The sequence below is a fragment of the Gekko japonicus genome, unplaced genomic scaffold, assembly GCF_001447785.1.
Source record: "Gekko japonicus isolate JY-2015 unplaced genomic scaffold, Gekko_japonicus_V1.1 scaffold112, whole genome shotgun sequence".
Lineage (NCBI taxonomy): Eukaryota > Metazoa > Chordata > Lepidosauria > Squamata > Gekkonidae > Gekko > Gekko japonicus.
Window position 1 is genome coordinate 1,449,598 of NW_015166422.1, and position 16,290 is coordinate 1,465,887.

Genomic DNA, 16,290 nt, shown 5'->3' on the forward strand with positions numbered 1-16,290 from the left:
GGGGGGGGATACACATCTCCAGCATAATGAACTCGGGCCGTTCTTTGCCTTGCAGTTTGCAAAAGGAGTGGAAAGCTGCTGTTTGTTTCTTGGAAAGCAAATGCAAAAGCTGCAATCACACTAACGAAATAATCCACTTTCAATGCAGTTTCAACGCACTTTCCAACTGGATTTTACTGCGTGAACTGGCAAAATCTAGTTGGAACGTGCATTGAGAGTGGATTGAAAGTGGATTATTTAGTGTATGTGATCGTATGCCTCTAAAAACCGGAGAAAGGAACAAGAGTCCAGTAGCACCTTAAAGGCGAACAAAATTTGTAGCAGGGGACGAGTTTTCATGAGTCCCCGCTCACTTCTTCAGATACAGTCATGATTCACGAAAGCTCATCCCCTGCCACAAATTTTGTTCATATTTAAAGTGCTACTGGACCTTTCCTCTTTTCTACTGGTACAGACTAACACGGCTACCCATCCTGATCTAAAAACCGGAATGCTGCTTTTTTAAAAAAGATGGTTGTTATAGCAACCAAGGTTTCTATATTTAAAACCACTCTTTTTTTGCCAAGGACCAAAGTCCGTGCTATGGGGGGGGGTTTTTTAGCTTTCCTGCTTTTGTGCCCTGGCTAGGCCACCTGAAGGCCAGAAGCCTGGGACATGTCGTCATGCGATGCTGCTGGCAGGCAAATCGCAGCTGGTGGCCATGTTCCCCTGCCATGACACAAGTGATTCAGCTTCTTATGAAAGGAAGAATCACTTTGTTTTCTTTGGTCACCTCCTCCCCACAGGCTGCCACCACAGATTACTTCAGCTGGGCAGGACGGAGCCGCCACACCCACCCAAAGCAGATGGCTGCACAGAAAGGCCTGGCATCACCTTCGCCCGGCAGTTCATGCTCTTTTCAGTCAGCCTCGTGGGGCTGGCATGCTTTTCTGGGTCCACGTGCCGAAACAGATGGCCCAGGTCAGCGGTTGAGACCAAATCAGGGACCAGCTGATCCAACTGGAGGCTCAGTTTCCCACAGTGGCTGGCAGCCGGTTTGAGGATGGCACCAGGACCTTCGTCAGCCTGGAGTTTGCCTCAGCTGATTGTGCCTATCTGCAACTAGACCACTGAGTGAGGCATATGGGAAGAGGCCAGTTCCAGCACGTAGCCAGGAAAGATCTGTTGGGGAGACAGTTCCACAAAGGACTGTCGTTATCAAGCCTGGAAAAGGAAGAGGCATGATGCGGCTGTTAGAGGGCCAGGCTAGCGTCTGAGAGGCCCGAGTTCGAATCCTACTTGGCCAAACTTACTGGGTGACCTCAGGCCAGTCACTCTGTCTCAGCCTAACCTAACTCAGGTCCTGACCTGGATAGCCCAGGGTAGCCTGATCTTGTCAGATCTCAGAAGCTAAGCAGGGTCAGCCTTGGCTAATATTTGACTGGAAGACCACCAAGGACTACCAGGGTTGTGGCGTGGAGGCAGGCAATGGTAAACCACCTCTGAACGTCTCTTGCCTTGAAAAATCCTATGGAGTCATCATAAGTCGGCTACGACTTGGTGGCACTTTCCACCATCAACTTAACTCACAGGGTTGTTCTTGAAAGGGCACATTATAAGGAGAATTATAATGCTTTGGGTCACTGTTGGGAAGGAGGGGGAGGGGGGACAGAGAGAGATCCATCAAGTTGCAGACAATTTATGATGACCCCATAGGGTTTTCAATGCCAGAGACACTCAGAGGTGGTTTCCCATTGCCTGCCTCTGCGTAGCAACCCTCCACTTCCTTGGTGGTTGCCCATTCAAACACTCACCGGGGCTGACTCTAGTTAGCTTCCAAGATCTGACGAGATCAGGCTAGCCTGAACTACCCAGGTCAAAAGTAAATAAATGTTTCAAATGTATTGTAGAAGGAGCGTCTCAGCAGAATATTGATCTCTGCCTATTCTTTTCTGGTGGGTGGCTGGCCATGAGAAATAAGCTTCTGAGTCCCGTTCCGAAAGAGAACAGAAAGGCTAAACAGGAGGTTTCACGGCCCACCATGACCCCACCACTTGCCATCTTCCCCTGTCTTGTTGTGAGGCCAAAATGGATCTCTGCCTACTGTCTGGCTCTCTTTAGAGAAGGGGAAGGATCAAAACATCTCAATAAAGTCAGACATGGGGGTGTGCCCCCTAGGATTCCCCTTAGTATGTTTCAATAGAGGTGCTGGGTGCAAGGCTTCACATCACCACTTTTGTGGTCCCGCTGGGGAGGGGCGGTGGCTCAGTGGAAGAGCCTCTGTTTTGCACGCAGAAGGTCCCAGGTTCCATCCCCGGCATCTCCATTTAAAGGATCTGGCAGTAGATGATGGGAAAAACCTCTGCCTGAGACTCTGGAGCGCCGCTGCCAGTCAGAATACAGAACACTGACTCTGATGGACTGATAGTCTGATTCAGTATAAGCAGGGGTCATTTCATTAAAAAAGAGTTGCAGCTCATTAGCATAACTTATTTGCATATGACACCCCCCCTGACATCACCGGAAGTGTGTCAGAAGGCAACACCCACCGCTCAGGCTCCACTGGACTGTTTTGGATTGCTAGCTATTGGGGGGGGGGGGGGATGACCAGATCTGTCCTCGCAGAGGAGGGAGAGCTTGTGCCTGAATAAAACTTGGTCTTAAAAGTGCCACTGGACTGTTTTGGACCGGGGGGGGGGGGGCTCTGCAATTTACCTGGCTACTTCTTGCTCTGACTGAGGGCTGCTGGGAGCAGGGGGTGGGGCTTGTTGCATGTGCCCGCCCCCTGGGCTCTTTACTGCTGTACACTCCTGCAGGAAATAACCCCTGAGTATAAGGCAGTTTCATGTGTTCACATGGTGGGAAAATAATTCTCTCTCAAGCCAGATTGGCAGTGAGCTGGGTGTTTTTTGGCTCATCCCCTGCAGTGAGTGGTTTAGTTCTTCTGCCTCTCAATCAGTTTGCTTTCTACTGTGAATTTCTGCCACTGGAGCACTCCAGCCTAGCCGGTCTGCACAAGGACTGTCCCATCTTTGTAGGGAGCAGCATTTCTCCCTCGCCTTTGTCCCTAGGAGTCTAGTTCTCCCATGCATATAAACTAGTAACAAATGGATAATGAATAGCTCCATGTATAAAGTAAAAAGCACAAATACTGAGTGCCAGTCTCTTTGGTCCCATGGATACTAGTGGGATTAAGAAATGACTCGAGGCACAGCTTTTTGGTTTAAATGAGTCAGAGATGAGGCCGGCCAGCACCTCCTGACAAACCAAAACAAGCAAAGTGAAACACCACCCAAGTGTGTGAGAGTACAAGGATCATGCCCTGACGTGGATGGCTCAGGCTAGCCTGATCTCGTCAGATCGCAGAAGCTAAGCAGGAGTCGACCTTGGTTAGTACTTGGATGGGAGACCGCCAAGGAAGTCCAGGGTTGCTATGCAGAGGCAGGCAATGGCAAACCACCTCTGAATGTCTCTCGCCTTAAAAACCCTATGGAGTCGCCATAAATCGGCTGTGGCTTGACAGCGCTTTCCACTGCCGTATTGATCATATTTATTTCTCACTAAGTGAACTAGAAGTTCTACTTAGACTATTTTTATTTATTTATTTACATTATTCATAGTCACCCTTTCTCACTTGGACTCAAGGCGGGTTACACAGAGTAAGTCAATACGATCAACGGGATGGGGGAATTCAATAAACCATGCAATAGGATTCGGGTTGTAGAACCAACCAGAAGTCTAAAAACAGAACTGAAACAAGGCAGAAGTGTTAACATGACACATTCAACGATGCAAAATTACCCAACAGGCTCCAGCCCACAGCAAACTATGCACAGTAATACAGACCACGGTCCCCCATCATTTATCCAAGTAACTTTGTGAAGCCTTTTGTAACACTGCTACCTTATTGCCTGGGTAGAAAAGCCTTCTTGAATCATTCAGTCTTGTGCTGTTTGTGGAAAGCCAGGAGAGCGGGATCCCTCCCGAGGTTCTGAGGCAGGCCGTTCCACAAAGTGGGGTCCACATCAGAGCAGGCACCGGTACGGGCACCTGCAGAAGACCCGGCTCAGACAAGTGAAGCTGTTGGGGCAGAGCACAGGGGAAGAGAGATGTTCTCACAGATATGCGGGTCCAAGGCTATGAAGTGCGCTTTCTCTGTTATAAGTCTATCTTTGTCATTGGGACTCAAGGCAGATTACACAGAGTGGGTGGAACATCCAACAGAAAATGCAATGGGATCTGACTTGTAGAAATCAGGAACAAACCAGAGGTGAAGTAAAGTGTTAATAGCAACACGACACATTAAATAAATTCAAAACAGAAGAGGAGCCATGACTCAGCAGTGGAGCACACACGTTGCCTGAGTAAGGCCTCTGGTTCAATCCCTGGCTTTCTCTGGTTCAGTCTTTCTCTGCCTGAGACACTGGGCTGGATCCAGTGGATTCAACTCCTGGTGGAAGGAAGGAACCAGTTCTGCAGGCCAGCTTCAGGAGGGTAGCCATGTTGGTCTGCGTTAGAAGTCCAGTAGCACCTTGGAGACCAAAAAGATTTTGGCTGTATGAGCTTTAGAGCAGGGGTGTCAAATATAAGGCCCGGGGGGCAGAGCCCGCCCATCCAGGGCTCTTATGGGGCCCGCAAGCAACTGGTGCAAATGAGGGAACAGGAGACTGCTGGGGGGGGTGAGTGGGCAGAGCTACTGCAACTGTGGCTTCAGCATGGCGGAACAACCTCATCTTCAGCAGTCAAGCATCATAGGAGCATCTGCCCAGCACTGCGCCACTGGCTCTCCAGTCCACCCATGTGGGGTTTCCTCACAGGATTATGACTTGTGCTGGAGAGTGAAAGAGGAGAGTGCAAAAGTGGGCTTGAAGCTCAACATCAAATAAACTAAGATCATGGCATCTGGCCCCATCACTCCTTGGCATATAGAACAGGAAGTCGTGGAAGTAGTGACAGACTTCACATTCCTGGGATCCCAGATCACTGCAGACTGTGGCAGCAGCCATGAAATTAAAAGACGCCTGCTCCTTGGGAGGAAAGCGATGGTGAACCTAAACAGCATGATAAAAAGTAGAGACATCACCCTGCCAACAAAAGTTCGCTTGGTCAAAGCAATGGTATTCCCAGTAGTCATGTATGGCTGCGAGAGTTGGACTATAAGGAAGGCCGAGCGCCGAAGAATAGATTCTTTTGAACTATGGTGCTGGAGAAGACTCTTGAGAGTCCCTTGGACTGCAAGGAGATCAAATCAGTCAATCCTAAAAGAAATCAACCCTGACTGTTCCCTGGAAGGCCAGATAATGAAACTGAAGCTCCAATACTTTGGCCACCAAATGAGAAGGGAGCACTCACTGGAGAAGACCCTGATGCTGGGAAAGACTGAAGGTCAAAGAAGACGGGGACGGCAAAGGATGAGATGGTTAGACAGTGTCATAGATGCAACGAACCTGAAGTTGAGCCAACTTCAGAGGACGGCAGAAGACAGGAGGGCCTAGCGTGATCTGGTCCATGGGGTCACGAAGAGTCGGACTCGACTGTGTGACTGAACAACAACCCCCTGCCCCCGCCCAGCCCATGGGGTATTGCAGTGAGGATATACCAACCTGGAGCTTACGAGCTTCTGTCCTTTATAAAGTTTATAGAGTTTTATGGCACACATGGCCTGGCCTGACAAAGTAACATTTATGTCAGATCCGGCCCTCGTTAACAAATGAGTTCAACATCTCTGCTTTAGAGAGTCAAAGCTGCCTTCATCAAAGACTAGAGGAATTTTGGTCATTCCTAGAGGAGGGAAAACTTCATCTGAAGCAAGACACTCAGAAGAGTATCTGACAGCGGGGAAAATCATCACTGCTACCTGAACAAGACCCAGAGGATCCAACCACCTGGACAGCTTCTACCAGTCCTGACAGACAAAAGTGATAGATCAGTGATCTGACTCAATTTAAAGCAGAGTTATATCATCAGAGAAGTAAAAAAAATTTTTTTGAATGATATTTATTAAAATTTGAAATAAACCACATACAACATAAACATGGATTCATTTTAACAGAGGTTTCATATCTGCTATGGACAAGATCACCTGTACTCGTATTTTCAAGCCTATCTGTTAATTTAAACATTCTTCTCAAGCCATCTATAAAATTTTACCCAAATATTATCAAAAACATCTTCTTCCTTCCCCTGAAGCTTCATTATCAATTTATCCAGTTTAGCTATTTCTGTAATTTTAACTATACATTCCTTTCTAGACTGTTCTTTCTAGTCTTCCTGTTTCCAATATTTTGCGAACAGCATCCTAGCTGCCGTAAGTAAATGAATAATCAGGTGTGCATCTGCCTTCTTAAGATTGTCACAAGGTAACAAGAAACACTGCAATTGTGCAAGCAATAATAATGATTTTTAAAGTAGATATCATAAGTGAATACAAAAGTACAAAATTACAATATTACAATGATATTTATTTTAGTAACAGATGGTGAACAGATGGACGAAATTCTCCGGAGTTGGTGTTCCGTTCCTAATGTATGTCAGACCATAGTGCAAATTGCGGGCTGATCAGCACTACAAATGCATTGGAAAAACGGTGAATCCATTTGGAATGTCTGTGACTCTGTGAGGACACATCTTTATGAATGTTGATGTTGGAAGAAATATATACGAAACGGAACACCAACTCCGGAGAATTTCGTCCATCTGTTCACTATCTGTTACTAAAAGAAATATCATTGTAATATTGTAATTTTGTACTTTTGTATTCACTTATGATATCTACTTTAAAAATCATTATTATTGCTTACACAATTGCAGTATTTCTTGTTACCTTGGATTTATTCATACCCTTACCTGTTTTACGTATTTTCTTAAGATTGTCAGGCATAATATTTAACAAAAATATCTCAGGATGTAATGAAATTGAGAACTTAGTTATCTGGACAATAATACCATGAATTTCTTTCCAAAATCTTTGCGTTATATTACAAGACCACCAAGCATGGAAGTAAGTCCCCTTTTCTGTTTTGCACTTCCAGCATTTGTCTGAAAGGTTAAGATAACAGAGGGCTAATATCGCTGGAGTTAAATGCCAGAGGTGAAACATTTTTAAAAGGTTTTTTTTCATAGAAATTGCTTTCATCCTTGTCATGTTTTGCCACATTTCCCCCCATTTATCCCACTTGATATTATGGCCAACATTTCTAGCCTAGGATATCATTGCCGATTTTACTTCTTCATCCTGCATTTTTTTTCCAATAGAAAGTTATAGAATTTTCAAATAAGTTTGTCCCCTGCCCCTATCAGTATCTTATCAAGTTCTGCATACTCATAATTAATGCCTGTTTGTCCTTCGCCCACCTAGAAACAAGCTGATTCCTCTCCCAGCATGACATTGATATTCCTTGGGACTCTAGCAAATTCTGTGTTTTTAAATTTCCATTTGTATCTAAAATATCTCTATATGTAACATATCTTAATGACGTCATCAAGTTTGGGTTGGAGATAGCTTCGAGGGGGGCCACCCATGCTGGGATTCTAATATAAAATAATTTGTTGATCTCCATCCAAATTTTTAGCAGGGCTTTCCTCAATAAATGGTGACTAAAGTGTGTAGACATACTCTGTTTGGGGTTCCACAGAAAGGCATGCCAACCTGCGCCTAGGTCTTGACCCTCCAATTTTAAAATTCTTAAGTCTTTTAATTGTATCCAATCACGTATCCATATCATAGACGCTGCCTGATAGTACAGATGCCAATCAGATAGTGCTAAAACTCCCCTTTCTGTTTTTTTCTTGAAGGAGTTTAAGTTTAATTCATGATTTCTTCTTTTGCCATATAAAATCCCTTACCATTTTTTCTAATTTACGTATAAAGTTCAAATTACTCAAAATGGGAATATTTTGGAACAAGAAGAGTACCCTTGGCAAAACATTCATTTTTACAACTGCCACCTTTCCCATCAAAGCTAGTTGTAGTTGTCCCCAGTTATTCAGATCTTTCTTAATTTGCACCAACAATTTAACGTAGTTATCTTCGTACAAGGAACGTAACCGATTTGTCATATGAATACCTAGATATTTGACCTTTTTTGGAGTGTCAAATCCAGGGTTTTTTTGTAGCTCTAAAGTTTGTTGCCTAGTACAATTTTTTGTCATAAGCTGAGTTTTGATTACATTGACCCTGAAGCCTGCCAGTGGGCCGAATTCCTTTAGCAGTTCTAATAACCTATCCGCAGAGTCCAATGGATCAGTTAGTATTATCGTGAAGTCATCCACATATGCCTGAATTTTATATTCTTCTCCTTTAATTCTAATTCCCGTTAAATGCTGGTCATTTCTTATGTACTCCAGCAATACTTCTATGGTAAATATAAAGAGTAGGGGAGATAAAGGACATCCTTAGCGTGTGCCTTTAAAAATATTTACTTCAGTTGTCACGTCTCCATTTATCAGTATTCTCGCATTCTGTTTGGTGTAGATTGCTTCTATAGTATTATTGAAAGCTTCTCTGCATTGGGATATCTTTAGATATTCAATCATAAAGTCCCAATTAATGTTATTGAACTAAAAATTAACAAGGGATATTGGAGAGCAGTGTGATGTGGTGGACAGCATGGCAGGCTAGGACCCTGGGCGACAGGCCCGTAGCTAACGCGGGGCCCATGGGGCCTGGCCCCTCCCATTTCTTCTGGGCCACCTCCCTCCCAGGCTATCCCTGAAGTGCCTCAACTCACCACCTGCGCGCCACTTTGCACTCTGACTGAGAAACACCCCCACTTAAATCTTCTTCGGACTGCAAAGACCCGGGGTGGAAGACAGCCACATTTTTTTAACTGGGGGGGGGGATAATTTATGCAGGATGTCAAAAGCGGGAGGGGGGAGAGAAGCGGCCTTCTGCTGAGCCGGGGGTGCCACGGCGTGAAATTGACCAGCACGCTGAAACTGACTCAAAACCGCCCCCCCATGGCCCCCTCCCCAAAAAGTCCCTAGCTGCGGGGCTGCTGGGCGACCGAGGTTCAAATCCCCATTCCTACCATGGAAGTTTACTGGGTGACCTTGGGCATGTCACAAACTCTCACCCTGGCCTACCTTACAGGATTGTTGTTGTGAGAGAACAAAGGAGGGAAGAAAAATGTTCCAAGCCCGCTTTTGAGTCCCAACTGGGGAGAAAAAGTGGGATATACATAAAAAATGCACACAGGTCAATGCAAATGCAGCAGTGAGATTGACTAAAAGGAAAGGAGAGATCCATCTGGAAATGAGGCATCATCTCTAGCAAGGTGACCATGAAGAGTATGACGCGGTCTCTGCAAGCCAGGAGGAGAAGAAGCCCCCTCTCCCACTTAAAATGTTCAATGCTTGGCTGGAGAAAGCACTTAGGAAACACTCCGCACCGTCTCCAGGGATAAAGGCTAGACTCGATCTGATGGCTTCGACCACTGCCCCATGAGGCGTTCTTTCGGCAAAGCTCTCTCGTCATGCACTTTAAAACCACAGGCTGCAGAAATGCGCATATCAAAGGCCCATCCCCACCAAACTAACTGATCCATCATGCTTAAGATACCGGAGCAGATTGATTTGACACTGCTTTGTCCCAGCTGTGAACCTGATCTACGCAGGCAGCCATACAAGGGGGTAAAAACCTGAGTCGCCTGGATGGAAGGTGAGGAAGAGGGTGCTGGAAAAGACAGCCCACCCATTCCAAGCCTTTGCCAGGTTTGGGATTCCATTGCTCCTGGGCAGCCTATGTTGCCAGTGTGTTGCTGATACTAATGGATCCCTGGCACAACCAGCGGGTATCCTCTGCTCTCTCAGTAGAGAAAAGACACTCAAAAGAGAAGCCCTAACATCAAGGAACTGATAGCATAGCAACAGCGTTGAAGTTCATAGCAACACAGGTAATGCCCACCAATCACAGCAGCAAGATGACAACACTCCCCATGCTAGCCATTTATGGAAGTAGCCAACCAATGCGTGCCAACACACCTTCATGAGGTCATCGCACCCCGCCCCACCGACAGAGAGATGGTGTGGCATAAGGGTTAGGAAGGTAGACTAGGATCGAAGCGGTCCAGGTTCAAAGCCCCACTTGGGCCAGGGAGTTCACCGGGTGGCCTTTCCCTCAGCCTAGCCTACCTCACAGGGTTGTGAGGGCAAAATGAAGGGAGGGAAGCCATGAGCTCCTGGGGAAAAGGGTGGGATTAAAAAGCAGAATAGATAGGATGGACAGAACAGGGAAGACACAAAATCAATACGACACCCTTCTGCTATATGACAGAGTGGTATTTCTCTGAGCTGCTTTGGTATAGGGTCTTAGCTGCCATCCTGAAATGGTCTGGAACAGCGTCAGGATTGCACCTTTAAATCTCCCACCCCCTAATGAGGAGGAAAATGAGCATTCCCCTCTTCACTGCACTCCTTGGCGCCCTTTTAAAATGTGGCACCCTAGATAAAGCTGAGCTTATCCAGCTCCTGGTTGAGCTCCTATCTAAAGCCACAAAAGAAAACACTCTCACTAGGACAGAAGAGGCACGGTCAGGCCCGCTGCAGGTTTATCATTGATTAAAACAAAGCTTTCTTGATGCAGCTGTACTTGTAACCAATGGCTCCCTCTAAGCTGTGGAGTCTTGTGAGCAAAAATCCTATTTGGTGAGCTACTGGCATTAAACTTGTGAGCAAGCAATTTGACTACTGCATGAATTAGTTTGCTCTGGAGCCCTCCTTCCTGAGCGAAGACAAAAAGCTAGAGGCTAAAAAACTGAGCTAGCTCACACTAACTCAGCTTAGAGGGAGCACTGCTTGTAACACTGATTGCTTCCTAGAGGGAAGAACCAAGGCAATTCGCACAGAGGATACGTAAGTGACCTGTCCTGGATAGCCCGATCTCATCGGATCTCAGAAGCTAAGCAGGATCAGCCCTGGTCAGTATTTGGATGGGAGGCCACTGAGGAATCCCAGGGTCACTACGCAGAGGCAGGCGATGGCAAACCACCTCTGAATGTCTCTTGAAAACTCTAGAGGATTGCCGTAAGTCGACTGTGACGTCATAGCACTTTACACACACACAGGAGATCATTTTATTTATTTTTTTAAAATCTTATTTCATTTATACCCCATCTTTCTCCCCAATAGGGACCCAAAGTGGCTAACATAATTCTCTCTTCCATTTTATCCTCACAACAACCCTGCGAGGTAGGTTAGGCTGAGTGTGCATGACTGGCCCAAGGTCACTCAGCATGCTTCCATGGCAAAGTGTGGGTTTAAGCCTGGATTTTCCAGACCCTGATCTGATACTCTACCACTACACCACACTGGCTCGTTGTAATCCTGGGAGAACTCCAGCTGCCCACCTTGAGGCTGGTAACCCTAGATTCACTAATCTTGATTCACTAATCTTGCTGCCAGCAAAAAATAAACATGAGGATATTGTTGGCCCAAATGCCTCATTTGCAACAAGCGAATTTGGGGAAGCTGTTGGGGGGAATATGTGAACCCTGGCTCTGCTGATCAGATTTTGCTAGGTCTGCTGTTCAACTCTGAGAGAAGTTTGGACCTCTGCCTTGGCCGGTAACACCAGAATCATCAATAGGGTCTGTGCACATCCTGGGCTCAATCGTGCCAAACTGATAAAGGTCAGCCATTGTAGTTATTTTGGTGTGAGACCTTTTAGGGAATGTATTCTTGTCTTCTCGCACAATAATACGGAAAAGGGGACAGAAATAGGTGACTGAAAAGATCCGGTGGGGTGAAACATCTTCCTTACAAGAAAAGGCTTAAGGGGACTTTTAGGTTTGTGAAAAAGTAGACTCAGGGGTTCAGGAGAGAGGCACAATAAAGGATTAAAAATTATGCCCCGTGCAGAGAAAGTGGACGGAATGTTTTCTCCCTTGGCCCAATTACTAGACCCTGGGGACAGCCACTGAAAGTAATCGGGAGCAGATTCAGGGAAAAAAAAGAAAAAAGAAAATGACACGGGGCACAATCACTGCCATGGGATGTTACGCAGTACCTCAGCCAAAAAGTACAGCCAAGCTGACCAGAAGTGGGCTAAACTTTTGTGTTCAGTCTTCAGTAACTCCACAGTTTTGGCAAGCCTCAACTGCAATGAGGGCCATTGCCCTGGGGTGTCTCATTCCCTGATCTACTTGTCCCCTTTTTTTATAAGTTGCATTATATACCCTGATGGCACCAGGATCATTTTGATCTACAAGGGCACTGAAAGGGGAAATTGAAATTAGCATGAAATTGACACTTGGAAAAAAAATCCTTGTTTTCCCCCTGGTATCTTGGTGGCTGTTCAGTTTCTTTGCCGAATGGAAATATTAAATAAAGGGCCTCCCTCATGGATCACTGCCTTGACGTGGTGAGGGGGCTTGCGCGGTTCGATGAGGCTGTGGGCTATGCCATAGAGAGCCACCCAGGATGGACAGGCCACAGCAGAGAACTCAGACCAAGTGTGATCCACTGGAGAAGGAAATGGCAACCCACTCCAGTATCTTTGCCAAGAAAATCCCATGGACAGTAACAAAAAGCTAAAAGATATGACGCCAGAAGATGAGCCCCTCAGGTCGGAAGGTATCCAATATGCTACTGAGGAAGAGCAGAGGGCAAGTACAAGTAACCCCAGAAAGAGTGAAGCGGCTGGGCCAAAGCCGAAAGGACGCTCAGTTGTGGATGTGTCTGATGGTGAAAGGAAAGTCCGATGCTGCAAAGAACAATACTGCTTAGGAACCTGGAATGTAAGATCTAAGAATCAAGGTAAGCTTGATGTGGTCAAAAATGAGATGGCAAGACAGCATCGATATCTTAGAAATCAGTGAACTAAAGTGGACAGGAATGGGCGAATTTAACTCAGAAGACCATTATATCTACTACTGTGGCCAGGAATCTCATAGAAAAAATGGTGTGGCCTTTATAGTCAACAAGAGAGTGCGAAAGGCAGTACTGGGATACAATCTCAAAAATGACAGAATGATTTCAGTCCGATTCCAAGGAAAACCATTCAACATCTCAGTAATCCAAGTCTATGCCCCAACCACTGATGCAGAAGAGGCTGAAGTGGACCGGTTCTATGAAGACCTACAACACCTCCTAGAACTAACACCAAAAAATGATGTCCTCATCATCATAGGGGACTGGAATGCTAAAGTAGGAAGTCAAAAGGTAACCGGAATAACAGACAAGTTTGGCCTTGGAAAGCAAAATGAAGCAGGGCAAAGGTTAACAGAGTTTTGTCAAGAGAACACACTGGTCATAGCGAACACCCTTTTCCAACAACCTAAGAGGCGACTCTACACATGGACATCACCAGATGGGCAACACCGAAATCAGATTGACTATATAATTTGCAGTCAAAGATGGAGAAGCTCTATCCAGTCAGTAAAAACAAGACCTGGAGCTGACTGTGGTTCAGATCATGAGCTACTCATTGCAAAATTCAGACTTAAACTGAAGAAAATTGGGAAAACCACGAGGCCATTCAGGTTTGACCTAGATCGCATCCCTGATGAATATACAGTAGAGGTGAAGAATAGATTCAAGGGTCTGGATTTGATAGATAGAGTGCCTGAAGAACTATGGACAGAGGTTCGTGACATCGTACAGGAGGCAGCAATCACCACCATACCAAAGAAAAAGAAATGCAAGAAAGCAAAATGGCTTTCTGATGAGGCTTTACAAATAGCAGAGGAAAGAAGGAAAGCGAAAGGCAAAGGCGAAAAGGAAAGATTTACCCAACTGAACGCAGATTTCCAGAGAACAGCAAGGAGAGATAAGGAGGCCTTCCTGAATGAACAGTGCAAAGTAATAGAAGAAAACAATAGAATGGGAAGGACTAGAGATCTCTTCAAGAAAATTGGAGAAATCAAGGGAGCGTTCCATGCAAAGCTCAAAGTCTTAAAAGATGATGCTGTTAAAGTGCTGCACTCAATTTGCCAGAAAATTTGGAAAATGCAACAGTGGCCACAGGATCGGAAAAGATCAGTTTACATTCCAATCCCAAGGAAGGGCAATGCCAAGGAATGTTCAAACTATCACACAATTGCACTAATTTCACACGCTAGCAAGGTCATGCTCAAGATCCTACAAGCTAGGCTTCAGCAGTACGTGGATAGAGAACTGCCACAAGTACAAGCTGAGTTTCGAAGATTTAGAGGAACTAGAGATCAAATTGCTAACATTTGCTGGATTATGGAGAAAGCAAAAGAGTACCAGAAAAACATCTACTTCTGCTTCATTGACTATATGCTTTCGAATTATGGTGCTGGAGAAGACTCTTGAGAATCCCTAAGACTGCAAGGAGATCAAATCAGTCAATCCTAAAAGAAATCAACCCTGACTGTTCCCTGGAAGGCCAGATAATGAAACTGAAGCTCAAATACTTTGGCCACCAAATGAGAAGGGAGCACTCATTGGAGAAGACCGTGATGCTGGGTCAAAGAAGAAGGGGACGGCAAAGGATTAGATGGTTAGACAGTGTTATCGAGGCAACGAACATGAAATTAAGCAAACTCCGGAGTGCAACAGAAATACAGGGGGGCCTGGCGTGATGTGGTCCATGGGGTTGCAAAGAGTCAGACTCGACTATGCGACTGAACGACGACAACAACAACAAAGGGCTGATTTTTTAAAAAACATCTTGGTGGCAACTTCAGCACATTTTTATTTCTATGAAAGATAAGACCCTTACGCCCCATACTGGCCTAGTAAAAGTACACTTCTTGTTAGAGGGCAGGGATCCCCAACATGTTTCTTGTGGGAGCCATGATTCTCCCTGACACGATTCTCCCAAGTAGGGGGTCCTGCCAGCAGGGCTTCTGATTGGTCACTCGAGATCTCATTGGCTGTACAGATTAAAATAAAGTTGTTTTGGCAGCAGCTGCCTCCCCAGTATTGGTTCTATTCTCTCTCTTGCTCCTCTTTCCCAGTGTGGTTTTTTTTTTTTTAAATTACACCTCTTGTCCCCTGTGTCACTCCCCACTCCTCTTTCCCAGTGTGGGTTTGTTTTTTTTAATTACACCTCTTGTCCCCTATGTCACTCCCCACGGCAGCCATTTTGTGGCTGTACCCACGCCCCTGTGTCAGAATTTCAAAGGTACCAACAAGCTCAGAAACAGTGGAGACCACTGTCTTAGGGCAAAGACAAGTACATGGCAAAGAAGTCCACTGAGGGATATCTGACTGTCATAATAGCCAAATGGATCCTCCAAGTTAAGAGGAAGTATACCAGTGAATGCCAGTTGCTGAGGGTGCCACCCCACCCCCCATCACGAAATCAACTGAACTTGGTTGGCCACTGTGAGAAACAGGATGCTGGGCTAAAAGGGACCGCTGGTCTGATCCAGCAGGGCGTCTGTTCTGATAATCCAATCTACCCTTTGGAATTCGTTAGCCCCAATTTGCCCACCCTCCAAAAAAAGGTACAAACCAGGTAAAGGGCTTTTATAATGTGCCTGGATCACATCACTTAATCGTGATCTGAGGTCACATTCACAGCACTGCTTGCCCCCAAAGGAGAGATCACCGCCAGGCTCCACTTCCCACACATGCCAGAGCAGATATAATAACGGCAAAATGCATTACTGCATCCCCATAAAGCAAAATTCTCCTTAGTCAGCCTGAATACTTAGAAGCCCCTTTGCACATAAAATGCTCCATGAAAGCAGATATTTGTCGTGCTCAATCCACCCCCACTCTTTAACCTCTAGGGCAATGTTGCCCTAATAAACAGAATGCTCCAGTATTAAATATGCGCTACAACACCGCCTTATACAGCAGCTATGTGATTAATTAAAATTTACAAGAGCCAACCGCGCACTCCTAAACATGCTTCTTGGCGTCAGCACCCATAGCTCTTTGCCAATAACCTCTTAAAATGAATGACAACCTCAAAGCTGACCTTTGGGAGCTGTGAAGAGCCTCTCTTAAGCTGCTCCATAACCCAGGAAAAGAAAGGGAAGAGAGATGGATTTGAATGAGAATGGAAACCCATCCGATCCACTAATAGATGGGGGCTTTTTGATAGCTCAAGGGAAACCCAGTTCATAAATTGCACACAAGTGGTGCACGGCTACAAACACTAGGAATGCAGAGAATGGTGTATAAATGTTTTCAGTCAATGCATAAGAAAATATTAATATGGAAGAAACAGCACTTAAGAGATACTCTCTTTTTTTTTTACCGTCCATCACAGCCAACTTACAGCGACCCTGAAGCATTTTCAAGGCAAGAGATGAACAGAGGTGGTCTGCCACTGTGACCCTGGACTTCCTTGGCAGTGTCACATCCAAATACTAACCCAGGCTGACCCTGCTAGCT